At 47.5% G+C, this 18,820-nt stretch overlaps 83 non-coding genes and 16 pseudogenes across 83 annotated transcripts; all 99 read right to left on the bottom strand.

Moving 5' to 3' along the window:
* Positions 1-4: 4 nt before the first annotated feature.
* LOC145210494 (5S ribosomal RNA) lies at positions 5-123 on the bottom strand. Its single transcript, XR_013855955.1, has one exon. It is a non-coding gene; the product is annotated as a 5S ribosomal RNA (ribosomal RNA).
* A 75-nt stretch (positions 124-198) lies between these two features.
* On the bottom strand, positions 199-317 carry LOC145210323 (5S ribosomal RNA). The gene has a single exon (XR_013855795.1). It is a non-coding gene; the product is annotated as a 5S ribosomal RNA (ribosomal RNA).
* A 66-nt stretch (positions 318-383) lies between these two features.
* Positions 384-502, bottom strand: LOC145210626 (5S ribosomal RNA). The gene has a single exon (XR_013856080.1). It is a non-coding gene; the product is annotated as a 5S ribosomal RNA (ribosomal RNA).
* A 75-nt stretch (positions 503-577) lies between these two features.
* Positions 578-696, bottom strand: LOC145210756 (5S ribosomal RNA). Its single transcript, XR_013856201.1, has one exon. It is a non-coding gene; the product is annotated as a 5S ribosomal RNA (ribosomal RNA).
* A 75-nt stretch (positions 697-771) lies between these two features.
* On the bottom strand, positions 772-890 carry LOC145209655 (5S ribosomal RNA). Its single transcript, XR_013855171.1, has one exon. It is a non-coding gene; the product is annotated as a 5S ribosomal RNA (ribosomal RNA).
* Positions 891-963: 73 nt separating this feature from the next.
* On the bottom strand, positions 964-1,082 carry LOC145210449 (5S ribosomal RNA). Its single transcript, XR_013855913.1, has one exon. It is a non-coding gene; the product is annotated as a 5S ribosomal RNA (ribosomal RNA).
* A 59-nt stretch (positions 1,083-1,141) lies between these two features.
* LOC145210493 (5S ribosomal RNA) lies at positions 1,142-1,260 on the bottom strand. The gene has a single exon (XR_013855954.1). It is a non-coding gene; the product is annotated as a 5S ribosomal RNA (ribosomal RNA).
* A 75-nt stretch (positions 1,261-1,335) lies between these two features.
* LOC145210322 (5S ribosomal RNA) lies at positions 1,336-1,454 on the bottom strand. Its single transcript, XR_013855794.1, has one exon. It is a non-coding gene; the product is annotated as a 5S ribosomal RNA (ribosomal RNA).
* A 75-nt stretch (positions 1,455-1,529) lies between these two features.
* Positions 1,530-1,648, bottom strand: LOC145210705 (5S ribosomal RNA). The gene has a single exon (XR_013856154.1). It is a non-coding gene; the product is annotated as a 5S ribosomal RNA (ribosomal RNA).
* Positions 1,649-1,706: 58 nt separating this feature from the next.
* LOC145210913 (5S ribosomal RNA) lies at positions 1,707-1,815 on the bottom strand (annotated as a pseudogene).
* A 75-nt stretch (positions 1,816-1,890) lies between these two features.
* Positions 1,891-2,009, bottom strand: LOC145210748 (5S ribosomal RNA). The gene has a single exon (XR_013856193.1). It is a non-coding gene; the product is annotated as a 5S ribosomal RNA (ribosomal RNA).
* A 75-nt stretch (positions 2,010-2,084) lies between these two features.
* LOC145210704 (5S ribosomal RNA) lies at positions 2,085-2,203 on the bottom strand. The gene has a single exon (XR_013856153.1). It is a non-coding gene; the product is annotated as a 5S ribosomal RNA (ribosomal RNA).
* A 58-nt stretch (positions 2,204-2,261) lies between these two features.
* Positions 2,262-2,370, bottom strand: LOC145210884 (5S ribosomal RNA; annotated as a pseudogene).
* Positions 2,371-2,445: 75 nt separating this feature from the next.
* LOC145210356 (5S ribosomal RNA) lies at positions 2,446-2,564 on the bottom strand. Its single transcript, XR_013855826.1, has one exon. It is a non-coding gene; the product is annotated as a 5S ribosomal RNA (ribosomal RNA).
* Positions 2,565-2,639: 75 nt separating this feature from the next.
* Positions 2,640-2,758, bottom strand: LOC145210321 (5S ribosomal RNA). The gene has a single exon (XR_013855793.1). It is a non-coding gene; the product is annotated as a 5S ribosomal RNA (ribosomal RNA).
* Positions 2,759-2,824: 66 nt separating this feature from the next.
* LOC145210624 (5S ribosomal RNA) lies at positions 2,825-2,943 on the bottom strand. Its single transcript, XR_013856078.1, has one exon. It is a non-coding gene; the product is annotated as a 5S ribosomal RNA (ribosomal RNA).
* A 75-nt stretch (positions 2,944-3,018) lies between these two features.
* Positions 3,019-3,137, bottom strand: LOC145210744 (5S ribosomal RNA). The gene has a single exon (XR_013856190.1). It is a non-coding gene; the product is annotated as a 5S ribosomal RNA (ribosomal RNA).
* A 75-nt stretch (positions 3,138-3,212) lies between these two features.
* On the bottom strand, positions 3,213-3,321 carry LOC145210883 (5S ribosomal RNA; annotated as a pseudogene).
* Positions 3,322-3,396: 75 nt separating this feature from the next.
* Positions 3,397-3,515, bottom strand: LOC145210700 (5S ribosomal RNA). Its single transcript, XR_013856149.1, has one exon. It is a non-coding gene; the product is annotated as a 5S ribosomal RNA (ribosomal RNA).
* A 75-nt stretch (positions 3,516-3,590) lies between these two features.
* Positions 3,591-3,709, bottom strand: LOC145210320 (5S ribosomal RNA). The gene has a single exon (XR_013855792.1). It is a non-coding gene; the product is annotated as a 5S ribosomal RNA (ribosomal RNA).
* A 66-nt stretch (positions 3,710-3,775) lies between these two features.
* LOC145210084 (5S ribosomal RNA) lies at positions 3,776-3,894 on the bottom strand. Its single transcript, XR_013855571.1, has one exon. It is a non-coding gene; the product is annotated as a 5S ribosomal RNA (ribosomal RNA).
* A 75-nt stretch (positions 3,895-3,969) lies between these two features.
* LOC145210732 (5S ribosomal RNA) lies at positions 3,970-4,088 on the bottom strand. Its single transcript, XR_013856178.1, has one exon. It is a non-coding gene; the product is annotated as a 5S ribosomal RNA (ribosomal RNA).
* A 75-nt stretch (positions 4,089-4,163) lies between these two features.
* LOC145209653 (5S ribosomal RNA) lies at positions 4,164-4,282 on the bottom strand. The gene has a single exon (XR_013855170.1). It is a non-coding gene; the product is annotated as a 5S ribosomal RNA (ribosomal RNA).
* A 73-nt stretch (positions 4,283-4,355) lies between these two features.
* On the bottom strand, positions 4,356-4,474 carry LOC145210447 (5S ribosomal RNA). Its single transcript, XR_013855911.1, has one exon. It is a non-coding gene; the product is annotated as a 5S ribosomal RNA (ribosomal RNA).
* Positions 4,475-4,533: 59 nt separating this feature from the next.
* On the bottom strand, positions 4,534-4,652 carry LOC145210492 (5S ribosomal RNA). Its single transcript, XR_013855953.1, has one exon. It is a non-coding gene; the product is annotated as a 5S ribosomal RNA (ribosomal RNA).
* A 75-nt stretch (positions 4,653-4,727) lies between these two features.
* LOC145210319 (5S ribosomal RNA) lies at positions 4,728-4,846 on the bottom strand. The gene has a single exon (XR_013855791.1). It is a non-coding gene; the product is annotated as a 5S ribosomal RNA (ribosomal RNA).
* Positions 4,847-4,921: 75 nt separating this feature from the next.
* On the bottom strand, positions 4,922-5,040 carry LOC145210703 (5S ribosomal RNA). Its single transcript, XR_013856152.1, has one exon. It is a non-coding gene; the product is annotated as a 5S ribosomal RNA (ribosomal RNA).
* A 58-nt stretch (positions 5,041-5,098) lies between these two features.
* Positions 5,099-5,207, bottom strand: LOC145210912 (5S ribosomal RNA; annotated as a pseudogene).
* Positions 5,208-5,282: 75 nt separating this feature from the next.
* LOC145210747 (5S ribosomal RNA) lies at positions 5,283-5,401 on the bottom strand. Its single transcript, XR_013856192.1, has one exon. It is a non-coding gene; the product is annotated as a 5S ribosomal RNA (ribosomal RNA).
* Positions 5,402-5,476: 75 nt separating this feature from the next.
* Positions 5,477-5,595, bottom strand: LOC145210702 (5S ribosomal RNA). The gene has a single exon (XR_013856151.1). It is a non-coding gene; the product is annotated as a 5S ribosomal RNA (ribosomal RNA).
* A 58-nt stretch (positions 5,596-5,653) lies between these two features.
* LOC145210877 (5S ribosomal RNA) lies at positions 5,654-5,762 on the bottom strand (annotated as a pseudogene).
* Positions 5,763-5,837: 75 nt separating this feature from the next.
* LOC145210355 (5S ribosomal RNA) lies at positions 5,838-5,956 on the bottom strand. Its single transcript, XR_013855825.1, has one exon. It is a non-coding gene; the product is annotated as a 5S ribosomal RNA (ribosomal RNA).
* A 75-nt stretch (positions 5,957-6,031) lies between these two features.
* On the bottom strand, positions 6,032-6,150 carry LOC145210317 (5S ribosomal RNA). Its single transcript, XR_013855789.1, has one exon. It is a non-coding gene; the product is annotated as a 5S ribosomal RNA (ribosomal RNA).
* A 66-nt stretch (positions 6,151-6,216) lies between these two features.
* LOC145210623 (5S ribosomal RNA) lies at positions 6,217-6,335 on the bottom strand. Its single transcript, XR_013856077.1, has one exon. It is a non-coding gene; the product is annotated as a 5S ribosomal RNA (ribosomal RNA).
* A 75-nt stretch (positions 6,336-6,410) lies between these two features.
* LOC145210720 (5S ribosomal RNA) lies at positions 6,411-6,529 on the bottom strand. The gene has a single exon (XR_013856167.1). It is a non-coding gene; the product is annotated as a 5S ribosomal RNA (ribosomal RNA).
* A 75-nt stretch (positions 6,530-6,604) lies between these two features.
* LOC145209652 (5S ribosomal RNA) lies at positions 6,605-6,723 on the bottom strand. Its single transcript, XR_013855169.1, has one exon. It is a non-coding gene; the product is annotated as a 5S ribosomal RNA (ribosomal RNA).
* Positions 6,724-6,796: 73 nt separating this feature from the next.
* Positions 6,797-6,915, bottom strand: LOC145210620 (5S ribosomal RNA). Its single transcript, XR_013856074.1, has one exon. It is a non-coding gene; the product is annotated as a 5S ribosomal RNA (ribosomal RNA).
* Positions 6,916-6,974: 59 nt separating this feature from the next.
* LOC145210491 (5S ribosomal RNA) lies at positions 6,975-7,093 on the bottom strand. Its single transcript, XR_013855952.1, has one exon. It is a non-coding gene; the product is annotated as a 5S ribosomal RNA (ribosomal RNA).
* A 75-nt stretch (positions 7,094-7,168) lies between these two features.
* Positions 7,169-7,287, bottom strand: LOC145210316 (5S ribosomal RNA). Its single transcript, XR_013855788.1, has one exon. It is a non-coding gene; the product is annotated as a 5S ribosomal RNA (ribosomal RNA).
* Positions 7,288-7,362: 75 nt separating this feature from the next.
* LOC145210701 (5S ribosomal RNA) lies at positions 7,363-7,481 on the bottom strand. The gene has a single exon (XR_013856150.1). It is a non-coding gene; the product is annotated as a 5S ribosomal RNA (ribosomal RNA).
* Positions 7,482-7,539: 58 nt separating this feature from the next.
* On the bottom strand, positions 7,540-7,648 carry LOC145210911 (5S ribosomal RNA; annotated as a pseudogene).
* Positions 7,649-7,723: 75 nt separating this feature from the next.
* LOC145210745 (5S ribosomal RNA) lies at positions 7,724-7,842 on the bottom strand. Its single transcript, XR_013856191.1, has one exon. It is a non-coding gene; the product is annotated as a 5S ribosomal RNA (ribosomal RNA).
* Positions 7,843-7,917: 75 nt separating this feature from the next.
* LOC145210594 (5S ribosomal RNA) lies at positions 7,918-8,036 on the bottom strand. The gene has a single exon (XR_013856050.1). It is a non-coding gene; the product is annotated as a 5S ribosomal RNA (ribosomal RNA).
* Positions 8,037-8,102: 66 nt separating this feature from the next.
* LOC145210299 (5S ribosomal RNA) lies at positions 8,103-8,221 on the bottom strand. Its single transcript, XR_013855772.1, has one exon. It is a non-coding gene; the product is annotated as a 5S ribosomal RNA (ribosomal RNA).
* Positions 8,222-8,296: 75 nt separating this feature from the next.
* Positions 8,297-8,415, bottom strand: LOC145210068 (5S ribosomal RNA). Its single transcript, XR_013855557.1, has one exon. It is a non-coding gene; the product is annotated as a 5S ribosomal RNA (ribosomal RNA).
* Positions 8,416-8,487: 72 nt separating this feature from the next.
* On the bottom strand, positions 8,488-8,606 carry LOC145210446 (5S ribosomal RNA). Its single transcript, XR_013855910.1, has one exon. It is a non-coding gene; the product is annotated as a 5S ribosomal RNA (ribosomal RNA).
* Positions 8,607-8,664: 58 nt separating this feature from the next.
* On the bottom strand, positions 8,665-8,773 carry LOC145210882 (5S ribosomal RNA; annotated as a pseudogene).
* A 75-nt stretch (positions 8,774-8,848) lies between these two features.
* On the bottom strand, positions 8,849-8,967 carry LOC145210489 (5S ribosomal RNA). The gene has a single exon (XR_013855951.1). It is a non-coding gene; the product is annotated as a 5S ribosomal RNA (ribosomal RNA).
* Positions 8,968-9,042: 75 nt separating this feature from the next.
* On the bottom strand, positions 9,043-9,161 carry LOC145210315 (5S ribosomal RNA). Its single transcript, XR_013855787.1, has one exon. It is a non-coding gene; the product is annotated as a 5S ribosomal RNA (ribosomal RNA).
* Positions 9,162-9,227: 66 nt separating this feature from the next.
* On the bottom strand, positions 9,228-9,346 carry LOC145210622 (5S ribosomal RNA). Its single transcript, XR_013856076.1, has one exon. It is a non-coding gene; the product is annotated as a 5S ribosomal RNA (ribosomal RNA).
* Positions 9,347-9,421: 75 nt separating this feature from the next.
* Positions 9,422-9,540, bottom strand: LOC145210707 (5S ribosomal RNA). Its single transcript, XR_013856156.1, has one exon. It is a non-coding gene; the product is annotated as a 5S ribosomal RNA (ribosomal RNA).
* A 75-nt stretch (positions 9,541-9,615) lies between these two features.
* On the bottom strand, positions 9,616-9,734 carry LOC145210195 (5S ribosomal RNA). The gene has a single exon (XR_013855675.1). It is a non-coding gene; the product is annotated as a 5S ribosomal RNA (ribosomal RNA).
* Positions 9,735-9,807: 73 nt separating this feature from the next.
* Positions 9,808-9,926, bottom strand: LOC145210445 (5S ribosomal RNA). The gene has a single exon (XR_013855909.1). It is a non-coding gene; the product is annotated as a 5S ribosomal RNA (ribosomal RNA).
* A 59-nt stretch (positions 9,927-9,985) lies between these two features.
* Positions 9,986-10,104, bottom strand: LOC145210488 (5S ribosomal RNA). The gene has a single exon (XR_013855950.1). It is a non-coding gene; the product is annotated as a 5S ribosomal RNA (ribosomal RNA).
* A 75-nt stretch (positions 10,105-10,179) lies between these two features.
* LOC145210313 (5S ribosomal RNA) lies at positions 10,180-10,298 on the bottom strand. Its single transcript, XR_013855786.1, has one exon. It is a non-coding gene; the product is annotated as a 5S ribosomal RNA (ribosomal RNA).
* Positions 10,299-10,373: 75 nt separating this feature from the next.
* LOC145210200 (5S ribosomal RNA) lies at positions 10,374-10,492 on the bottom strand. Its single transcript, XR_013855680.1, has one exon. It is a non-coding gene; the product is annotated as a 5S ribosomal RNA (ribosomal RNA).
* A 66-nt stretch (positions 10,493-10,558) lies between these two features.
* Positions 10,559-10,677, bottom strand: LOC145210514 (5S ribosomal RNA). Its single transcript, XR_013855975.1, has one exon. It is a non-coding gene; the product is annotated as a 5S ribosomal RNA (ribosomal RNA).
* Positions 10,678-10,752: 75 nt separating this feature from the next.
* LOC145209651 (5S ribosomal RNA) lies at positions 10,753-10,871 on the bottom strand. The gene has a single exon (XR_013855168.1). It is a non-coding gene; the product is annotated as a 5S ribosomal RNA (ribosomal RNA).
* A 72-nt stretch (positions 10,872-10,943) lies between these two features.
* On the bottom strand, positions 10,944-11,062 carry LOC145210444 (5S ribosomal RNA). The gene has a single exon (XR_013855908.1). It is a non-coding gene; the product is annotated as a 5S ribosomal RNA (ribosomal RNA).
* A 58-nt stretch (positions 11,063-11,120) lies between these two features.
* Positions 11,121-11,229, bottom strand: LOC145210881 (5S ribosomal RNA; annotated as a pseudogene).
* A 75-nt stretch (positions 11,230-11,304) lies between these two features.
* Positions 11,305-11,423, bottom strand: LOC145210487 (5S ribosomal RNA). Its single transcript, XR_013855949.1, has one exon. It is a non-coding gene; the product is annotated as a 5S ribosomal RNA (ribosomal RNA).
* Positions 11,424-11,498: 75 nt separating this feature from the next.
* On the bottom strand, positions 11,499-11,617 carry LOC145210312 (5S ribosomal RNA). Its single transcript, XR_013855785.1, has one exon. It is a non-coding gene; the product is annotated as a 5S ribosomal RNA (ribosomal RNA).
* A 66-nt stretch (positions 11,618-11,683) lies between these two features.
* On the bottom strand, positions 11,684-11,802 carry LOC145210621 (5S ribosomal RNA). The gene has a single exon (XR_013856075.1). It is a non-coding gene; the product is annotated as a 5S ribosomal RNA (ribosomal RNA).
* Positions 11,803-11,877: 75 nt separating this feature from the next.
* LOC145210042 (5S ribosomal RNA) lies at positions 11,878-11,996 on the bottom strand. The gene has a single exon (XR_013855532.1). It is a non-coding gene; the product is annotated as a 5S ribosomal RNA (ribosomal RNA).
* Positions 11,997-12,071: 75 nt separating this feature from the next.
* LOC145209649 (5S ribosomal RNA) lies at positions 12,072-12,190 on the bottom strand. Its single transcript, XR_013855166.1, has one exon. It is a non-coding gene; the product is annotated as a 5S ribosomal RNA (ribosomal RNA).
* Positions 12,191-12,263: 73 nt separating this feature from the next.
* On the bottom strand, positions 12,264-12,382 carry LOC145210443 (5S ribosomal RNA). Its single transcript, XR_013855907.1, has one exon. It is a non-coding gene; the product is annotated as a 5S ribosomal RNA (ribosomal RNA).
* Positions 12,383-12,441: 59 nt separating this feature from the next.
* On the bottom strand, positions 12,442-12,560 carry LOC145210486 (5S ribosomal RNA). The gene has a single exon (XR_013855948.1). It is a non-coding gene; the product is annotated as a 5S ribosomal RNA (ribosomal RNA).
* A 73-nt stretch (positions 12,561-12,633) lies between these two features.
* LOC145210708 (5S ribosomal RNA) lies at positions 12,634-12,752 on the bottom strand. The gene has a single exon (XR_013856157.1). It is a non-coding gene; the product is annotated as a 5S ribosomal RNA (ribosomal RNA).
* A 75-nt stretch (positions 12,753-12,827) lies between these two features.
* LOC145210384 (5S ribosomal RNA) lies at positions 12,828-12,946 on the bottom strand. Its single transcript, XR_013855852.1, has one exon. It is a non-coding gene; the product is annotated as a 5S ribosomal RNA (ribosomal RNA).
* Positions 12,947-13,004: 58 nt separating this feature from the next.
* Positions 13,005-13,113, bottom strand: LOC145210891 (5S ribosomal RNA; annotated as a pseudogene).
* Positions 13,114-13,188: 75 nt separating this feature from the next.
* Positions 13,189-13,307, bottom strand: LOC145210743 (5S ribosomal RNA). The gene has a single exon (XR_013856189.1). It is a non-coding gene; the product is annotated as a 5S ribosomal RNA (ribosomal RNA).
* Positions 13,308-13,382: 75 nt separating this feature from the next.
* On the bottom strand, positions 13,383-13,501 carry LOC145210593 (5S ribosomal RNA). Its single transcript, XR_013856049.1, has one exon. It is a non-coding gene; the product is annotated as a 5S ribosomal RNA (ribosomal RNA).
* A 66-nt stretch (positions 13,502-13,567) lies between these two features.
* On the bottom strand, positions 13,568-13,686 carry LOC145210459 (5S ribosomal RNA). Its single transcript, XR_013855922.1, has one exon. It is a non-coding gene; the product is annotated as a 5S ribosomal RNA (ribosomal RNA).
* Positions 13,687-13,761: 75 nt separating this feature from the next.
* Positions 13,762-13,880, bottom strand: LOC145209648 (5S ribosomal RNA). Its single transcript, XR_013855165.1, has one exon. It is a non-coding gene; the product is annotated as a 5S ribosomal RNA (ribosomal RNA).
* A 72-nt stretch (positions 13,881-13,952) lies between these two features.
* On the bottom strand, positions 13,953-14,071 carry LOC145210199 (5S ribosomal RNA). Its single transcript, XR_013855679.1, has one exon. It is a non-coding gene; the product is annotated as a 5S ribosomal RNA (ribosomal RNA).
* A 58-nt stretch (positions 14,072-14,129) lies between these two features.
* On the bottom strand, positions 14,130-14,238 carry LOC145210859 (5S ribosomal RNA; annotated as a pseudogene).
* Positions 14,239-14,313: 75 nt separating this feature from the next.
* Positions 14,314-14,432, bottom strand: LOC145209816 (5S ribosomal RNA). The gene has a single exon (XR_013855321.1). It is a non-coding gene; the product is annotated as a 5S ribosomal RNA (ribosomal RNA).
* A 75-nt stretch (positions 14,433-14,507) lies between these two features.
* On the bottom strand, positions 14,508-14,626 carry LOC145210295 (5S ribosomal RNA). Its single transcript, XR_013855769.1, has one exon. It is a non-coding gene; the product is annotated as a 5S ribosomal RNA (ribosomal RNA).
* Positions 14,627-14,698: 72 nt separating this feature from the next.
* Positions 14,699-14,817, bottom strand: LOC145210829 (5S ribosomal RNA; annotated as a pseudogene).
* A 59-nt stretch (positions 14,818-14,876) lies between these two features.
* LOC145210831 (5S ribosomal RNA) lies at positions 14,877-14,995 on the bottom strand (annotated as a pseudogene).
* Positions 14,996-15,070: 75 nt separating this feature from the next.
* Positions 15,071-15,189, bottom strand: LOC145210761 (5S ribosomal RNA). The gene has a single exon (XR_013856206.1). It is a non-coding gene; the product is annotated as a 5S ribosomal RNA (ribosomal RNA).
* Positions 15,190-15,264: 75 nt separating this feature from the next.
* On the bottom strand, positions 15,265-15,383 carry LOC145210695 (5S ribosomal RNA). The gene has a single exon (XR_013856145.1). It is a non-coding gene; the product is annotated as a 5S ribosomal RNA (ribosomal RNA).
* A 72-nt stretch (positions 15,384-15,455) lies between these two features.
* LOC145210825 (5S ribosomal RNA) lies at positions 15,456-15,574 on the bottom strand (annotated as a pseudogene).
* A 58-nt stretch (positions 15,575-15,632) lies between these two features.
* LOC145210858 (5S ribosomal RNA) lies at positions 15,633-15,741 on the bottom strand (annotated as a pseudogene).
* A 75-nt stretch (positions 15,742-15,816) lies between these two features.
* Positions 15,817-15,935, bottom strand: LOC145210485 (5S ribosomal RNA). The gene has a single exon (XR_013855947.1). It is a non-coding gene; the product is annotated as a 5S ribosomal RNA (ribosomal RNA).
* Positions 15,936-16,010: 75 nt separating this feature from the next.
* On the bottom strand, positions 16,011-16,129 carry LOC145210711 (5S ribosomal RNA). The gene has a single exon (XR_013856160.1). It is a non-coding gene; the product is annotated as a 5S ribosomal RNA (ribosomal RNA).
* Positions 16,130-16,187: 58 nt separating this feature from the next.
* LOC145210857 (5S ribosomal RNA) lies at positions 16,188-16,296 on the bottom strand (annotated as a pseudogene).
* A 75-nt stretch (positions 16,297-16,371) lies between these two features.
* On the bottom strand, positions 16,372-16,490 carry LOC145209973 (5S ribosomal RNA). Its single transcript, XR_013855468.1, has one exon. It is a non-coding gene; the product is annotated as a 5S ribosomal RNA (ribosomal RNA).
* Positions 16,491-16,565: 75 nt separating this feature from the next.
* On the bottom strand, positions 16,566-16,684 carry LOC145210441 (5S ribosomal RNA). The gene has a single exon (XR_013855906.1). It is a non-coding gene; the product is annotated as a 5S ribosomal RNA (ribosomal RNA).
* A 58-nt stretch (positions 16,685-16,742) lies between these two features.
* On the bottom strand, positions 16,743-16,861 carry LOC145210407 (5S ribosomal RNA). The gene has a single exon (XR_013855874.1). It is a non-coding gene; the product is annotated as a 5S ribosomal RNA (ribosomal RNA).
* Positions 16,862-16,936: 75 nt separating this feature from the next.
* LOC145210311 (5S ribosomal RNA) lies at positions 16,937-17,055 on the bottom strand. Its single transcript, XR_013855784.1, has one exon. It is a non-coding gene; the product is annotated as a 5S ribosomal RNA (ribosomal RNA).
* Positions 17,056-17,121: 66 nt separating this feature from the next.
* On the bottom strand, positions 17,122-17,240 carry LOC145210684 (5S ribosomal RNA). Its single transcript, XR_013856134.1, has one exon. It is a non-coding gene; the product is annotated as a 5S ribosomal RNA (ribosomal RNA).
* Positions 17,241-17,312: 72 nt separating this feature from the next.
* LOC145210535 (5S ribosomal RNA) lies at positions 17,313-17,431 on the bottom strand. The gene has a single exon (XR_013855996.1). It is a non-coding gene; the product is annotated as a 5S ribosomal RNA (ribosomal RNA).
* Positions 17,432-17,490: 59 nt separating this feature from the next.
* On the bottom strand, positions 17,491-17,599 carry LOC145210853 (5S ribosomal RNA; annotated as a pseudogene).
* Positions 17,600-17,674: 75 nt separating this feature from the next.
* LOC145210725 (5S ribosomal RNA) lies at positions 17,675-17,793 on the bottom strand. Its single transcript, XR_013856172.1, has one exon. It is a non-coding gene; the product is annotated as a 5S ribosomal RNA (ribosomal RNA).
* A 59-nt stretch (positions 17,794-17,852) lies between these two features.
* On the bottom strand, positions 17,853-17,971 carry LOC145210189 (5S ribosomal RNA). The gene has a single exon (XR_013855669.1). It is a non-coding gene; the product is annotated as a 5S ribosomal RNA (ribosomal RNA).
* A 75-nt stretch (positions 17,972-18,046) lies between these two features.
* Positions 18,047-18,165, bottom strand: LOC145210760 (5S ribosomal RNA). The gene has a single exon (XR_013856205.1). It is a non-coding gene; the product is annotated as a 5S ribosomal RNA (ribosomal RNA).
* A 75-nt stretch (positions 18,166-18,240) lies between these two features.
* On the bottom strand, positions 18,241-18,359 carry LOC145211158 (5S ribosomal RNA). The gene has a single exon (XR_013856472.1). It is a non-coding gene; the product is annotated as a 5S ribosomal RNA (ribosomal RNA).
* A 72-nt stretch (positions 18,360-18,431) lies between these two features.
* On the bottom strand, positions 18,432-18,550 carry LOC145209609 (5S ribosomal RNA). Its single transcript, XR_013855128.1, has one exon. It is a non-coding gene; the product is annotated as a 5S ribosomal RNA (ribosomal RNA).
* Between the last annotated feature and the right edge of the window lie 270 nt (positions 18,551-18,820).

Here is an 18,820-nt window from a genome sequence, read left to right as displayed (position 1 = left end):
AAAGTGACTACAACACTTGGTATTCCTAGGCGGTCACCCATCCAAGTACTGACCAAGCCCGAGGTTGCTTAACTGCCGAGATCGAACGAGATCGGGTGCTTTCAACGTGGTGTGGTCGTAGTCCAGAACGTCAATGCAAATTGAAACTTTGAGCGATACGACCTCGGATTGTGGAGCACTAAAAACAAAACAAAAAAGTGAATACAACACTTGGTATTCCTAGGCGGTCACCCATCCAAGTACTGACCAAGCCCGAGGTTGCTTAACTTCCGAGATCGAACGAGATCGGGTGATTTCAACCTGGTGTGGTCGTAGTCCACAACGTCAATGCAAATTCAAACTTTGATCGAAGCGACCTCGGTTTCTCATCCACTAAAAAAACGAGACTACAACACTTGGTATTCCTAGGCGGTCACCCATCCAAGCACTGACCAAGCCCGAGGTTGCTTAACTTCCGAGATCGAACGAGATCGGGTGCTTTCAACCTGCTGTGGTCGTAGTCCACAACGTCAATGCAAATTCATAGTTTGAGCGATAAGCCCTCGGATTGTGAAGCACTAAAAACAAAACAAAAAAGAGACTACAACACTTGGTATTCCTAGGCGGTCACCCATCCAAGTACTGACCAAGCCCGAGGTTGCTTAACTTCCGAGATCGAACGAGATCGGGTGCTTTCAACCTGGTGTGGTCGTAGTCCAGAACCTCAATGCAAATTCAAACTTTGAGCGATACGCCCTCGGATTGTGGAGCACTAAAAACAAAACAAAAAAGTGACTACAACACTTGGTATTCCTAGGCGGTCACCCATCCAAGTACTGACCAAGCCCGAGGTTGCTTAACTTCCGAGATCGAACGAGATCGGGTGCTTTCAACCTGGTGTGGTCGTAGTCCACAACGTCAATGCAAATTCAAACTTTGAGCGATACGATCTCGGATTCTGGAGCACTAAAAAAAACAAAAAAGTGACTACAACACTTGGTATTCCTAGGCGGTCACCCATCCAAGTACTGACCAAGCCCGAGGCTGCTTAACTTCCGAGATCGAACGAGATCGGGTGCTTTCAACCTGGCGCGGTCGTAGTCCACAACGTCAATGCAAATACGCCCTCGGATTGTGGAGCACTAAAAACAAAACGAAAAAGTGACTACAACACTTGGTATTCCTAGGCGGTCACCCATCCAAGTACTGACCAAGCCCGAGGTTGCTTAACTGCCGAGATCGAACGAGATCGGGTGCTTTCAACGTGGTGTGGTCGTAGTCCACAACGTCAAAGCAAATTGAAACTTTGAGTGATACGCCCTCGGATTGTGGAGCACTAAAAACAAACCAAAAAAGTGAATACAACACTTGGTATTCCTAGGCGGTCACCCATCCAAGTACTGACCAAGCCCGAGGTTGCTTAACTTCCGAGATCGAACGAGATCGGGTGATTTCAACCTGGTGTGGTCGTAGTCCACAACGTCAATGCAAATTCAAACTTTGATCGATACGACCTCGGATTGTGGAGCACTAAAAACAAAACAAAAAAGTGAATACAACACTTGGTATTCCTACGCGGTCACCCATCCAAGTACTGACCAAGCCCGAGGCTGCTTAACTTCCGAGATCGAACGAGATCGGGTGCTTTCAACCTGGCGCGGTCGTAGTCCACAACGTCAATGCAAAGACACCCTCGGATTGTGAAGCACTAAAACAAAACAAAAAAGTGACTACAACACTTGGTATTCCTAGGCGGTCACCCATCCAAGTACTGACCAAGCCCGAATTTGCTGATCTTCCGAGATCGGGTGCTTTCAACCTGGTGTGGTCGTAGTCCAGAACGTCAATGCAAATTCAAACTTTGGGCGATACGACCTTGGATTGTGGAGCACTAAAAACAAAACGAAAAAGTGACTACAACACTTGGTATTCCTAGGCGGTCACCCATCCAAGTACTGACCAAGCCCGAGGTTGCTTAACTGCGGAGATCGAACGAGATCGGGTGCTTTCAACGTGGTGTGGTCGTAGTCCAGAACGTCAATGCAAATTCAAACTTTGATCGATACGACCTCGGATTGTGGAGCACTAAAAACAAAACAAAAAAGTGAATACAACACTTGGTATTCCTACGCGGTCACCCATCCAAGTACTGACCAAGCCCGAGGCTGCTTAACTTCCGAGATCGAACGAGATCGGGTGCTTTCAACCTGGCGCGGTCGTAGTCCACAACGTCAATGCAAATACGCCCTCGGATTGTGAAGCACTAAAACAAAACAAAAAAGTGACTACAACACTTGGTATTCCTAGGCGGTCACCCATCCAAGTACTGACCAAGCCCGAAGTTGCTGATCTTCCGAGATCGGGTGCTTTCAACCTGGTGTGGTCGTAGTCCAGAACGTCTCTGCAAATTCAAACTTTGGGCGATACGACCTCGGATTGTGGAGCACTAAAAACAAAACGAAAAAGTGACTACAACACTTGGTATTCCTAGGCGGTCACCCATCCAAGTACTGACCAAGCCCGAGGTTGCTTAACTTCCGAGATCGAACGAGATCGGGTGCTTTCAACGTGGTGTGGTCGTAGTCCAGAACGTCAATGCAAATTGAAACTTTGAGCGATACGACCTCGGATTGTGGAGCACTAAAAACAAAACAAAAAAGTGAATACAACACTTGGTATTCCTAGGCGGTCACCCATCCAAGTACTGACCAAGCCCGAGGTTGCTTAACTTCCGAGATCGAACGAGATCGGGTGATTTCAACCTGGTGTGGTCGTAGTCCACAACGTCAATGCAAATTCAAACTTTGATCGAAGCGACCTCGGTTTCTCATCCACTAAAAAAACGAGACTACAACACTTGGTATTCCTAGGCGGTCACCCATCCAAGCACTGACCAAGCCCGAGGTTGCTTAACTTCCGAGATCGAACGAGATCGGGTGCTTTCAACCTGCTGTGGTCGTAGTCCACAACGTCAATGCAAATTCATAGTTTGAGCGATAAGCCCTCGGATTGTGAAGCACTAAAAACAAAACAAAAAAGAGACTACAACACTTGGTATTCCTAGGCGGTCACCCATCCAAGTACTGACCAAGCCCGAGGTTGCTTAACTTCCGAGATCGAACGAGATCGGGTGCTTTCAACCTGGTGTGGTCGTAGTCCAGAACCTCAATGCAAATTCAAACTTTGAGCGATACGCCCTCGGATTGTGGAGCACTAAAAACAAAACAAAAAAGTGACTACAACACTTGGTATTCCTAGGCGGTCACCCATCCAAGTACTGACCAAGCCCGAAGTTGCTGATCTTCCGAGATCGGGTGCTTTCAACCTGGTGTGGTCGTAGTCCAGAACGTCTCTGCAAATTCAAACTTTGGGCGATACGACCTCGGATTGTGGAGCACTAAAAACAAAACGAAAAAGTGACTACAACACTTGGTATTCCTAGGCGGTCACCCATCCAAGTACTGACCAAGCCCGAGGTTGCTTAACTGCCGAGATCGAACGAGATCGGATGCTTTCAACGTGGTGTGGTCGTAGTCCAGAACGTCAATGCAAATTGAAACTTTGAGCGATACGACCTCGGATTGTGGAGCACTAAAAACAAAACAAAAAAGTGAATACAACACTTGGTATTCCTAGGCGGTCACCCATCCAAGTACTGACCAAGCCCGAGGTTGCTTAACTTCCGAGATCGAACGAGATCGGGTGATTTCAACCTGGTGTGGTCGTAGTCCACAACGTCAATGCAAATTCAAACTTTGATCGAAGCGACCTCGGTTTCTCATCCACTAAAAAAACGAGACTACAACACTTGGTATTCCTAGGCGGTCACCCATCCAAGCACTGACCAAGCCCGAGGTTGCTTAACTTCCGAGATCGAACGAGATCGGGTGCTTTCAACCTGGTGTGGTCGTAGTCCACAACGTCAATGCAAATTCATAGTTTGAGCGATAAGCCCTCGGATTGTGAAGCACTAAAAACAAAACAAAAAAGAGACTACAACACTTGGTATTCCTAGGCGGTCACCCATCCAAGTACTGACCAAGCCCGAGGTTGCTTAACTTCCGAGATCGAACGAGATCGGGTGCTTTCAACCTGGTGTGGTCGTAGTCCAGAACCTCAATGCAAATTCAAACTTTGAGCGATACGCCCTCGGATTGTGGAGCACTAAAAACAAAACAAAAAAGTGACTACAACACTTGGTATTCCTAGGCGGTCACCCATCCAAGTACTGACCAAGCCCGAGGTTGCTTAACTTCCGAGATCGAACGAGATCGGGTGCTTTCAACCTGGTGTGGTCGTAGTCCACAACGTCAATGCAAATTCAAACTTTGAGCGATACGATCTCGGATTCTGGAGCACTAAAAAAAACAAAAAAGTGACTACAACACTTGGTATTCCTAGGCGGTCACCCATCCAAGTACTGACCAAGCCCGAGGCTGCTTAACTTCCGAGATCGAACGAGATCGGGTGCTTTCAACCTGGCGCGGTCGTAGTCCACAACGTCAATGCAAATACGCCCTCGGATTGTGGAGCACTAAAAACAAAACGAAAAAGTGACTACAACACTTGGTATTCCTAGGCGGTCACCCATCCAAGTACTGACCAAGCCCGAGGTTGCTTAACTGCCGAGATCGAACGAGATCGGGTGCTTTCAACGTGGTGTGGTCGTAGTCCACAACGTCAAAGCAAATTGAAACTTTGAGTGATACGCCCTCGGATTGTGGAGCACTAAAAACAAACCAAAAAAGTGAATACAACACTTGGTATTCCTAGGCGGTCACCCATCCAAGTACTGACCAAGCCCGAGGTTGCTTAACTTCCGAGATCGAACGAGATCGGGTGATTTCAACCTGGTGTGGTCGTAGTCCACAACGTCAATGCAAATTCAAACTTTGATCGATACGACCTCGGATTGTGGAGCACTAAAAACAAAACAAAAAAGTGAATACAACACTTGGTATTCCTACGCGGTCACCCATCCAAGTACTGACCAAGCCCGAGGCTGCTTAACTTCCGAGATCGAACGAGATCGGGTGCTTTCAACCTGGCGCGGTCGTAGTCCACAACGTCAATGCAAATACACCCTCGGATTGTGAAGCACTAAAACAAAACAAAAAAGTGACTACAACACTTGGTATTCCTAGGCGGTCACCCATCCAAGTACTGACCAAGCCCGAATTTGCTGATCTTCCGAGATCGGGTGCTTTCAACCTGGTGTGGTCGTAGTCCAGAACGTCAATGCAAATTCAAACTTTGGGCGATACGACCTTGGATTGTGGAGCACTAAAAACAAAACGAAAAAGTGACTACAACACTTGGTATTCCTAGGCGGTCACCCATCCAAGTACTGACCAAGCCCGAGGTTGCTTAACTGCGGAGATCGAACGAGATCGGGTGCTTTCAACGTGGTGTGGTCGTAGTCCAGAACGTCAATGCAAATTCAAACTTTGATCGATACGACCTCGGATTGTGGAGCACTAAAAACAAAACAAAAAAGTGAATACAACACTTGGTATTCCTACGCGGTCACCCATCCAAGTACTGACCAAGCCCGAGGCTGCTTAACTTCCGAGATCGAACGAGATCGGGTGCTTTCAACCTGGCGCGGTCGTAGTCCACAACGTCAATGCAAATACGCCCTCGGATTGTGAAGCACTAAAACAAAACAAAAAAGAGACTACAACACTTGGTATTCCTAGGCGGTCACCCATCCAAGTACTGACCAAGCCCGAAGTTGCTGATCTTCCGAGATCGGGTGCTTTCAACCTGGTGTGGTCGTAGTCCAGAACGTCTCTGCAAATTCAAACTTTGGGCGATACGACCTCGGATTGTGGAGCACTAAAAACAAAACGAAAAAGTGACTACAACACTTGGTATTCCTAGGCGGTCACCCATCCAAGTACTGACCAAGCCCGAGGTTGCTTAACTTCCGAGATCGAACGAGATCGGGTGCTTTCAACGTGGTGTGGTCGTAGTCCAGAACGTCAATGCAAATTGAAACTTTGAGCGATACGACCTCGGATTGTGGAGCACTAAAAACAAAACAAAAAAGTGAATACAACACTTGGTATTCCTAGGCGGTCACCCATCCAAGTACTGACCAAGCCCGAGGTTGCTTAACTTCCGAGATCGAACGAGATCGGGTGATTTCAACCTGGTGTGGTCGTAGTCCACAACGTCAATGCAAATTCAAACTTTGATCGAAGCGACCTCGGTTTCTCATCCACTAAAAAAACGAGACTACAACACTTGGTATTCCTAGGCGGTCACCCATCCAAGCACTGACCAAGCCCGAGGTTGCTTAACTTCCGAGATCGAACGAGATCGGGTGCTTTCAACCTGCTGTGGTCGTAGTCCACAACGTCAATGCAAATTCATAGTTTGAGCGATAAGCCCTCGGATTGTGAAGCACTAAAAACAAAACAAAAAAGAGACTACAACACTTGGTATTCCTAGGCGGTCACCCATCCAAGTACTGACCAAGCCCGAGGTTGCTTAACTTCCGAGATCGAACGAGATCGGGTGCTTTCAACCTGGTGTGGTCGTAGTCCAGAACCTCAATGCAAATTCAAACTTTGAGCGATACGCCCTCGGATTGTGGAGCACTAAAAACAAAACAAAAAAGTGACTACAACACTTGGTATTCCTAGGCGGTCACCCATCCAAGTACTGACCAAGCCCGAGGTTGCTTAACTTCCGAGATCGAACGAGATCGGGTGCTTTCAACCTGGTGTGGTCGTAGTCCACAACGTCAATGCAAATTCAAACTTTGAGCGATACGATCTCGGATTCTGGAGCACTAAAAAAAACAAAAAAGTGACTACAACACTTGGTATTCCTAGGCGGTCACCCATCCAAGTACTGACCAAGCCCGAGGGTGCTTAACTTCCGAGATCGAACGAGATCGGGTGCTTTCAACCTGGCGCGGTCGTAGTCCACAACGTCAATGCAAATACGCCCTCGGATTGTGGAGCACTAAAAACAAAACGAAAAAGTGACTACAACACTTGGTATTCCTAGGCGGTCACCCATCCAAGTACTGACCAAGCCCGAGGTTGCTTAACTGCCGAGATCGAACGAGATCGGGTGCTTTCAACGTGGTGTGGTCGTAGTCCACAACGTCAAAGCAAATTGAAACTTTGAGTGATACGCCCTCGGATTGTGGAGCACTAAAAACAAACCAAAAAAGTGAATACAACACTTGGTATTCCTAGGCGGTCACCCATCCAAGTACTGACCAAGCCCGAGGTTGCTTAACTTCCGAGATCGAACGAGATCGGGTGATTTCAACCTGGTGTGGTCGTAGTCCACAACGTCAATGCAAATTCAAACTTTGATCGATACGACCTCGGATTGTGGAGCACTAAAAACAAAACAAAAAAGTGAATACAACACTTGGTATTCCTACGCGGTCACCCATCCAAGTACTGACCAAGCCCGAGGCTGCTTAACTTCCGAGATCGAACGAGATCGGGTGCTTTCAACCTGGCGCGGTCGTAGTCCACAACGTCAATGCAAATACACCCTCGGATTGTGAAGCACTAAAACAAAACAAAAAAGTGACTACAACACTTGGTATTCCTAGGCGGTCACCCATCCAAGTACTGACCAAGCCCGAATTTGCTGATCTTCCGAGATCGGGTGCTTTCAACCTGGTGTGGTCGTAGTCCAGAACGTCAATGCAAATTCAAACTTTGGGCGATACGACCTTGGATTGTGGAGCACTAAAAACAAAACGAAAAAGTGACTACAACACTTGGTATTCCTAGGCGGTCACCCATCCAAGTACTGACCAAGCCCGAGGTTGCTTAACTGCGGAGATCGAACGAGATCGGGTGCTTTCAACGTGGTGTGGTCGTAGTCCAGAACGTCAATGCAAATTCAAACTTTGAGCGATACGCCCTCGGATTGTGGAGCACTAAAAACAAAACAAAAAAGTGAATACAACACTTGGTATTCCTAGGCGGTCACCCATCCAAGTACTGACCAAGCCCGAGGTTGCTTAACTTCCGAGATCGAACGAGATCGGGTGATTTCAACCTGGTGTAATCGTAGTCCACAACGTCAATGTAAATTCAAAGTTTGATCGAAGCGACCTCGGTTTCTCATCCACTAAAAAAACGAGACTACAACACTTGGTATTCCTAGGCGGTCACCCATCCAAGCACTGACCAAGCCCGAGGTTGCTTAACTGCCGAGATCGAACGAGATCGGGTGCTTTCAACCTGGTGTGGTCGTAGTCCAGAACGTCAATGCAAATTCAAAGTTTGAGCGATACGCCCTCGGATTGTGGAGCACTAAAAACAAAACAAAAAAGTGACTACATCACTTGGTATTCCTAGGCGGTCACCCATCCAAGTACTGACCAAGCCCGAGGTTGCTTAACTTCCGAGATCGAACGAGATCGGGTGCTTTCAACCTGGTGTGGTCGTAGTCCAGAACGTCAATGCAAATTGAAACTTTGAGCGATACGATCTCGGATTCTGGAGCACTAAAAAAACAAAAAAGTGACTACAACACTTGGTATTCCTAGGCGGTCACCCATCCAAGTACTGACCAAGCCCGAGGCTGCTTAACTTCCGAGATCGAACGAGATCGGGTGCTTTCAACCTGGCGCGGTCGTAGTCCACAACGTCAATGCAAATACGCCCTCGGATTGTGAAGCACTAAAACAAAACAAAAAAGTGACTACAACACTTGGTATTCCTAGGCGGTCACCCATCCAAGTACTGACCAAGCCCGAAGTTGCTGATCTTCCGAGATCGGGTGCTTTCAACCTGGTGTGGTCGTAGTCCAGAACGTCTCTGCAAATTCAAACTTTGGGCGATACGACCTCGGATTGTGGAGCACTAAAAACAAAACGAAAAAGTGACTACAACACTTGGTATTCCTAGGCGGTCACCCATCCAAGTACTGACCAAGCCCGAGGTTGCTTAACTGCCGAGATCGAACGAGATCGGGTGCTTTCAACGTGGTGTGGTCGTAGTCCAGAACGTCAATGCAAATTGAAACTTTGAGCGATACGACCTCGGATTGTGGAGCACTAAAAACAAAACAAAAAAGTGAATACAACACTTGGTATTCCTAGGCGGTCACCCATCCAAGTACTGACCAAGCCCGAGGTTGCTTAACTTCCGAGATCGAACGAGATCGGGTGATTTCAACCTGGTGTGGTCGTAGTCCACAACGTCAATGCAAATTCAAACTTTGATCGAAGCGACCTCGGTTTCTCATCCACTAAAAAAACGAGACTACAACACTTGGTATTCCTAGGCGGTCACCCATCCAAGCACTGACCAAGCCCGAGGTTGCTTAACTTCCGAGATCGAACGAGATCGGGTGCTTTCAACCTGCTGTGGTCGTAGTCCACAACGTCAATGCAAATTCATAGTTTGAGCGATAAGCCCTCGGATTGTGAAGCACTAAAAACAAAACAAAAAAGAGACTACAACACTTGGTATTCCTAGGCGGTCACCCATCCAAGTACTGACCAAGCCCGAGGTTGCTTAACTTCCGAGATCGAACGAGATCGGGTGCTTTCAACCTGGTGTGGTCGTAGTCCAGAACCTCAATGCAAATTCAAACTTTGAGCGATACGCCCTCGGATTGTGGAGCACTAAAAACAAAACAAAAAAGTGACTACAACACTTGTTATTCCTAGGCGGTCACCCATCCAAGTACTGACCAAGCCCGAGGTTGCTTAACTGCCGAGATCGAACGAGATCGGGTGCTTTCAACCTGGTGTGGTCGTAGTCCACAACGTCAATGCAAATTCAAACTTTGAGCGATACGATCTCGGATTCTGGAGCACTAAAAAAAACAAAAAAGTGACTACAACACTTGGTATTCCTAGGCGGTCACCCATCCAAGTACTGACCAAGCCCGAGGCTGCTTAACTTCCGAGATCGAACGAGATCGGGTGCTTTCAACCTGGCGCGGTCGTAGTCCACAACGTCAATGCAAATACGCCCTCGGATTGTGGAGCACTAAAAACAAAACGAAAAAGTGACTACAACACTTGGTATTCCTAGGCGGTCACCCATCCAAGTACTGACCAAGCCCGAGGTTGCTTAACTGCCGAGATCGAACGAGATCGGGTGCTTTCAACGTGGTGTGGTCGTAGTCCAGAACGTCAAAGCAAATTGAAACTTTGAGTGATACGCCCTCGGATTGTGGAGCACTAAAAACAAACCAAAAAAGTGAATACAACACTTGGTATTCCTAGGCGGTCACCCATCCAAGTACTGACCAAGCCCGAGGTTGCTTAACTTCCGAGATCGAACGAGATCGGGTGATTTCAACCTGGTGTGGTCGTAGTCCACAACGTCAATGCAAATTCAAACTTTGATCGATACGATCTCGGATTGTGGAGCACTAAAAACAAAACAAAAAAGAGACTACAACACTTGGTATTCCTAGGCGGTCACCCATCCAAGTACTGACCAAGCCCGAGGTTGCTTAACTTCCGAGATCGAACGAGATCGGGTGATTTCAACCTGGTGTAATCGTAGTCCACAACGTCAATGCAAATTCAAACTTTGATCGAAGCGACCTCGGTTTCTCATCCACTAAAAAAACGAGACTACAACACTTGGTATTCCTAGGCGGTCACCCATCCAAGCACTGACCAAGCCCGAGGTTGCTTAACTGCCGAGATCGAACGAGATCGGGTGCTGTCAACCTGGTGTGGTCGTAGTCCAGAACGTCAATGCAAATTCAAAGTTTGAGCGATACGCCCTCGGATTGTGGAGCACTAAAAACAAAACAAAAAAGTGACTACAACACTTGGTATTCCTAGGCGGTCACCCATCCAAGTACTGACCAAGCCCGAGGTTGCTTAACTTCCGAGATCGAACGAGATCGGGTGCTTTCAACCTGGTGTGGTCGTAGTCCACAACGTCAATGCAAATTCAAACTTTGAGCGATACGATCTCGGATTCTGGAGCACTAAAAAAACAAAAAAGTGACTACAACACTTGGTATTCCTAGGCGGTCACCCATCCAAGTACTGACCAAGCCCGAGGCTGCTTAACTTCCGAGATCGAACGAGATCGGGTGCTTTCAACCTGGCGCGGTCGTAGTCCACAACGTCAATGCAAATACGCCCTCGGATTGTGAAGCACTAAAACAAACCAAAAAAGTGACTACAACACTTGGTATTCCTAGGCGGTCACCCATCCAAGTACTGACCAAGCCCGAAGTTGCTGATCTTCCGAGATCGGGTGCTTTCAACCTGGTGTGGTCGTAGTCCACAACGTCTCTGCAAATTCAAACTTTGGGCGATACGACCTCGGATTGTGGAGCACTAAAAACAAAACGAAAAAGTGACTACAACACTTGGTATTCCTAGGCGGTCACCCATCCAAGTACTGACCAAGCCCGAGGTTGCTTAACTGCCGAGATCGAACGAGATCGGGTGCTTTCAACGTGGTGTGGTCGTAGTCCAGAACGTCAATGCAAATTGAAACTTTGAGCGATACGACCTCGGATTGTGGAGCACTAAAAACAAAACAAAAAAGTGAATACAACACTTGGTATTCCTAGGCGGTCACCCATCCAAGTACTGACCAAGCCCGAGGTTGCTTAACTTCCGAGATCGAACGAGATCGGGTGATTTCAACCTGGTGTGGTCGTAGTCCACAACGTCAATGCAAATTCAAACTTTGATCGAAGCGACCTCGGTTTCTCATCCACTAAAAAAACGAGACTACAACACTTGGTATTCCTAGGCGGTCACCCATCCAAGCACTGACCAAGCCCGAGGTTGCTTAACTTCCGAGATCGAACGAGATCGGGTGCTTTCAACCTGCTGTGGTCGTAGTCCACAACGTCAATGCAAATTCATAGTTTGAGCGATAAGCCCTCGGATTGTGAAGCACTAAAAACAAAACAAAAAAGAGACTACAACACTTGGTATTCCTAGGCGGTCACCCATCCAAGTACTGACTAAGCCCGAGGTTGCTTAACTTCCGAGATCGAACGAGATCGGGTGCTTTCAACCTGGTGTGGTCGTAGTCCAGAACCTCAATGCAAATTGAAACTTTGAGCGATACGCCCTCGGATTGTGGAGCACTAAAAACAAAACAAAAAAGTGACTACAACACTTGGTATTCCTAGGCGGTCACCCATCCAAGTACTGACCAAGCCCGAGGTTGCTTAACTTCCGAGATCGAACGAGATCGGGTGCTTTCAACCTGGTGTGGTCGTAGTCCACAACGTCAAAGCAAATTCAAACTTTGAGCGATACGATCTCGGATTCTGGAGCACTAAAAAAAACAAAAAAGTGACTACAACACTTGGTATTCCTAGGCGGTCACCCATCCAAGTACTGACCAAGCCCGAGGCTGCTTAACTTCCGAGATCGAACGAGATCGGGTGCTTTCAACCTGGCGCGGTCGTAGTCCACAACGTCAATGCAAATACGCCCTCGGATTGTGGAGCACTAAAAACAAAACGAAAAAGTGACTACAACACTTGGTATTCCTAGGCGGTCACCCATCCAAGTACTGACCAAGCCCGAGGTTGCTTAACTGCCGAGATCGAACGAGATCGGGTGCTTTCAACGTGGTGTGGTCGTAGTCCAGAACGTCAAAGCAAATTGAAACTTTGAGTGATACGCCCTCGGATTGTGGAGCACTAAAAACAAAAAAAAAGTGAATACAACACTTGGTATTCCTAGGCGGTCACCCATCCAAGTACTGACCAAGCCCGAGGTTGCTTAACTTGCGAGATCGAACGAGATCGGGTGATTTCAACCTGGTGTGGTCGTAGTCCACAACGTCAATGCAAATTCAAACTTTGATCGATACGACCTCGGATTGTGGAGCACTAAAAACAAAACAAAAAAGAGACTACAACACTTGGTATTCCTAGGCGGTCACCCATCCAAGTACTGACCAAGCCCGAGGCTGCTTAACTTCCGAGATCGAACGAGATCGGGTGCTTTCAACCTGGCGCGGTCGTAGTCCACAACGTCAATGCAAATACACCCTCGGATTGTGAAGCACTAAAACAAAACAAAAAAGTGACTACAACACTTGGTATTCCTGGGCGGTCACCCATCCAAGTACTGACCAAGCCCGAAGTTGCTGATCTTCCGAGATCGGGTGCTTTCAACCTGGTGTGGTCGTAGTCCAGAACGTCTCTGCAAATTCAAACTTTGGGCGATACGACCTTGGATTGTGGAGCACTAAAAACAAAACGAAAAAGTGACTACAACACTTGGTATTCCTAGGCGGTCACCCATCCAAGTACTGACCAAGCCCGAGGTTGCTTAACTGCGGAGATCGAACGAGATCGGGTGCTTTCAACGTGGTGTGGTCGTAGTCCAGAACGTCAATGCAAATTGAAACTTTGAGCGATACGCCCTCGGATTGTGGAGCACTAAAAACAAAACAAAAAAGTGAATACAACACTTGGTATTCCTAGGCGGTCACCCATCCAAGTACTGACCAAGCCCGAGGTTGCTTAACTTCCGAGATCGAACGAGATCGGGTGATTTCAACCTGGTGTAATCGTAGTCCACAACGTCAATGCAAATTCAAACTTTGATCGAAGCGACCTCGGTTTCTCATCCACTAAAAAAACGCGACTACAACACTTGGTATTCCTAGGCGGTCACCCATCCAAGCACTGACCAAGCCCGAGGTTGCTTAACTGCCGAGATCGAACGAGATCGGGTGCTTTCAACCTGGTGTGGTCGTAGTCCAGAACGTCAATGCAAATTCAAAGTTTGAGCGATACGCCCTCGGATTGTGGAGCACTAAAAACAAAACAAAAAAGTGACTACAACACTTGGTATTCCTAGGCGGTCACCCATCCAAGTACTGACCAAGCCCGAGGTTGCTTAACTTCCGAGATCGAACGAGATCGGGTGCTTTCAACCTGGTGTGGTCGTAGTCCACAACGTCAATGCAAATTCAAACTTTGAGCGATACGATCTCGGATTCTGGAGCACTAAAAAAACAAAAAAGTGACTACAACACTTGGTATTCCTAGGCGGTCACCCATCCAAGTACTGACCAAGCCCGAGGCTGCTTAACTTCCGAGATCGAACGAGATCGGGTGCTTTCAACCTGGTGCGGTCGTAGTCCACAACGTCAATGCAAATACGCCCTCGGATTGTGAAGCACTAAAACAAAACAAAAAAGTGACTACAACACTTGGTATTCCTAGGCGGTCACCCATCCAAGTACTGACCAAGCCCGAGGTTGCTGATCTTCCGAGATCGGGTGCTTTCAACCTGGTGTGGTCGTAGTCCAGAACGTCAATGCAAATTCAAACTTTGGGCGATACGACCTCGGATTGTGGAGCACTAAAAACAAAACGAAAAAGTGACTACAACACTTGGTATTCCTAGGCGGTCACCCATCCAAGTACTGACCAAGCCCGAGGTTGCTTAACTGCCGAGATCGAACGAGATCGGGTGCTTTCAACCTGGTGTGGTCGTAGTCCAGAACGTCAAAGCAAATTGAAACTTTGAGTGATACGCCCTCGGATTGTGGAGCACTAAAAAGAAACCAAAAAAGTGAATACAACACTTGGTATTCCTAGGCGGTCACCCATCCAAGTACTGACCAAGTCCGAGGTTGCTTAACTTCCGAGATCGAACGAGATCGGGTGCTTTCAACCTGGTGTGGTCGTAGTCCACAACGTCAATGCAAATTCAAACTTTGATCGATACGACCTCGAATTGTGGAGCACTAAAAAAACAAAAAAGTGACTACAACACTTGGTATTCCTAGGCGGTCACCCATCCAAGTACTGACCAAGCCCGAGGCTGGTTAACTTCCGAGATAGAACGAGATCGGGTGCTTTCAACCTGGCGCGGTCGTAGTCCACAACGTCAATGCAAATAGCCCCTCGGATTGTGAAGCACTAAAAACAAAACAAAAAAGAGACTAGAACACTTGGTATTACTAGGCGGTCACCCATCCAAGTACTGACCAAGTCCGAGGATGCTTAACTTCCGAGATCGAACGAGATCGGGTGCTTTCAACCTGGTGTGGTCGTAGTTAAGAACCTGTCTGCAAATTCAAACTTTGATCGATACGCCCTCGGATTGTGGAGCACTAAAAACAAAACAAAATACTGACTACAACACTTGGCATTCCTAGGCGGTCACCCATCCAAGCACTGACCAAGCCCGAGGTTGCTTAACTTCCGAGATAGAACGAGATCGGGTGCTTTCAACCTGGTGTGGTCGTAGTCCACAACGTCAATGCAAATTCAAACTTTGAGCAATACGCCCTCGGATTGTGAAGCACTAAAAACAAAACAAAAAAGAGACTACAACACTTGGTATTCCTAGGCGGTCACCCATCCAAGTACTGACCAAGCCCGAGGTTGCTTAACTTCCGAGATCGAACGAGATCGGGTGCTTTCAACCTGGTGTGGTCGTAGTCCACAACGTCAATGCAAATTCAAACATTGATCGATACGACCTCGGATTCTGGAGCACTAAAAAAACAAAAAAGTGACTACAACACTTGGTATTCCTAGGCGGTCACCCATCCAAGTACTGACCAAGCCCGAGGCTGCTTAACTTCCGAGATCGAACGAGATCGGGTGCTTTCAACCTGTCGCGTTCGTAGTCCACAACGTCAATGCAAATACGCCCTCGGATTGTGGAGCACTAAAACAAAACAAAAAAGTGACTACAACACTTGGTATTCCTAGGCGGTCACCCATCCAAGTACTGACCAAGCCCGAGGTTGCTGATCTTCCGAGATCGGGTGCTTTCAACCTGGTGTGGTCGTAGTCCAGAACGTCTCTGCAAATTCAAACTTTGGGCGATACGACCTCGGATTGTGGAGCACTAAAAACAAAACGAAAAAGTGACTACAACACTTAGTATTCCTAGGCGGTCACCCATCCAAGTACTGACCAAGCCCGAGGTTGCTTAACTGCCGAGATCGAACGAGATCGGGTGCTTTCAACCTGGTGTGGTCGTAGTTAAGAACCTGTCTGCAAATTCAAACTTTGATCGATACGACCTCGGATTGTGGAGCACTAAAAACAAAACAAAAAAGTGACTACAACACTTGGTATTCCTAGGCGGTCACCCATCCAAGTACTGACCAAGCCCGAGGCTGCTTAACTTCCGAGATCGAACGAGATCGGTTGCTTTCAACCTGGCGCGGTCGTAGTCCACAACGTCAATGCAAATACGCCCTCGGATTGTGAAGCACTAAAACAAAACAAAAAAGTGACTACAACACTTGGTATTCCTAGGCGGTCACCCATCCAAGTACTGACCAAGCCCGAGGTTGCTGATCTTCCGAGATCGGGTGCTTTCAACCTGGTGTGGTCGTAGTCCAGAACGTCAATGCAAATTCAAACTTTGGGCGATACGACCTCGGATTGTGGAGCACTAAAAACAAAACGAAAAAGTGACTACAACACTTGGTATTCCTAGGCGGTCACCCATCCAAGTACTGACCAAGCCCGAGGTTGCTTAACTTCCGAGATCGAACGAGATCGGGTGCTTTCAACCTGGTGTGGTCGTAGTTAAGAACCTGTCTGCAAATTCAAACTTTGATCGATACGACCTCGGATTGTGGAGCACTAAAAACAAAACAAAAAAGTGACTACAACACTTGGTATTCCTAGGCGGTCACCCATCCAAGTACTGACCAAGCCCGAGGCTGCTTAACTTCCGAGATCGAACGAGATCGGGTGCTTTCAACCTGGCGCGGTCGTAGTCCACAACGTCAATGCAAATACGCCCTCGGATTGTGAAGCACTAAAACAAAACAAAAAAGTGACTACAACACTTGGTATTCCTAGGCGGTCACCCATCCAAGTACTGACCAAGCCCGAGGTTGCTTAACTGCCGAGATCGAATGAGATCGGGTGCTTTCAACGTGGTTTGGTCGTAGTCCAGAACGTCAAAGCAAATTGAAACTGTGAGTGATACGCCCTCGGATTGTGGAGCACTAAAAACAAACCAAAAAAGTGAATACAACACTTGGTATTCCTAGGCGGTCACCCATCCAAGTACTGACCAAGCCCGAGGTTGCTTAACTTCCGAGATCGAACGAGATCGGGTGATTTCAACCTGGTGTGGTCGTAGTCCACAACGTCAATGCAAATTCAAACTTTGATCGATGCGACCTCGGTTTCTCATCCACTAAAAAAACGAGACTACAACACTTGGTATTCCTAGGCGGTCACCCATCCAAGTACTGACCAAGCCCGAGGTTGCTTAACTTCCGAGATCGAACGAGATCGGGTGCTTTCAACCTGGTGTGGTCGTAGTCCACAACGTCAATGCAAATTCAAACTTTGATCGATACGACCTCGAATTGTGGAGCACTAAAAAAATAAAAAAGTGACTACAACACTTGGTATTCCTAGGCGGTCACCCATCCAAGTACTGACCAAGCCCGAGGCTGCTTAACTTCCGAGATCAAACGAGATCGGGTGCTTTCAACCTGGCGCGGTCGTAGTCCACAACGTCAATGCAAATACGCCCTCGGATTGTGAAGCACTAAAAACAAAACAAAAAAGAGACTACAACACTTGGTATTCCTAGGCGGTCACCCATCCAAGTACTGACCAAGCCCGAGGTTGCTGATCTTCCGAGATCGGGTGCTTTCAACCTGGTGTGGTCGTAGTCCACAACGTCAATGCAAATTCAAACTTTGGGCGATACGACCTCGGATTGTGGAGCACTAAAAACAAAACAAAAAAGTGACTACAACACTTGGTATTCCTAGGCGGTCACCCATCCAAGTACTGACCAAGCCCGAGGCTGCTGAACTTCCGAGATCGAACGAGATCGGGTGCTTTCAACCTGGCGCGGTCGTAGTCCACAACGTCAATGCAAATACGCCCTCGGATTGTGAAGCACTAAAAACAAAACAAAAAAGAGACTACAACACTTGGTATTCCTAGGCGGTCACCCATCCAAGTACTGACCAAGTCCGAGGTTGCTTAACTTCCGAGATCGAACGAGATCGGGTGCTTTCAACCTGGTGTGGTCGTAGTTAAGAACCTGTCTGCAAATTCAAACTTTGATCGATACGCCCTCGGATTGTGGAGCACTAAAAACAAAACAAAAAACTGACTACAACACTTGGCATTCCTAGGCGGTCACCCATCCAAGCACTGACCAAGCCCGAGGTTGCTTAACTTCCGAGATAGAACGAGATCGGGTGCTTTCAACCTGGTGTGGTCGTAGTCCACAACGTCAATGCAAATTCAAACTTTGAGCAATACGCCCTCGGATTGTGAAGCACTAAAAACAAAACAAAAAAGAGACTACAACACTTGGTATTCCTAGGCGGTCACCCATCCTAGTACTGACCAAGCCCGAGGTTGCTTAACTTCCGAGATCGAACGAGATCGGGTGCTTTCAACCTGGTGTGGTCGTAGTCCACAACGTCAATGCAAATTCAAACATTGATCGATACGACCTCGGATTCTGGAGCACTAAAAAAACAAAAAAGAGACTACAACACTTGGTATTCCTAGGCGGTCACCCATCCAAGTACTAACCAAGCCCGAGGTTGCTTAACTTCCGAGATCGAACGAGATCGGGTGCTTTCAACCTGGTGTGGTCGTAGTCCACAACGTCAATGCAAATTCAAACATTGATCGATACGACCTCGGATTCTGGAGCACTAAAAAAACAAAAAAGTGACTACAACACTTGGCATTCCTGGGCGGTCACCCATCCAAGCACTGACCAAGCCCGAGGTTGCTTAACCTCCGGCTTGGTCAGTACTTGGATGGGTGACCGCCTAGGAATACCAAGTGTTGTAGTCACTTTTTTGTTTTGTTTTTAGTAGTCCACAATCCGAGGTCGTATCGAACGAAGCTTTAATTTGAAGAGACG

The sequence above is a fragment of the Phallusia mammillata genome, chromosome 1 (assembly GCF_965637545.1).
Source record: "Phallusia mammillata chromosome 1, kaPhaMamm4.hap1.1, whole genome shotgun sequence".
NCBI classification, from domain to species: Eukaryota; Metazoa; Chordata; class Ascidiacea; order Phlebobranchia; family Ascidiidae; genus Phallusia; species Phallusia mammillata.
Note: the sequence above shows the minus strand (reverse complement) of the source record. Positions and strands in the feature narration are given on the sequence as shown.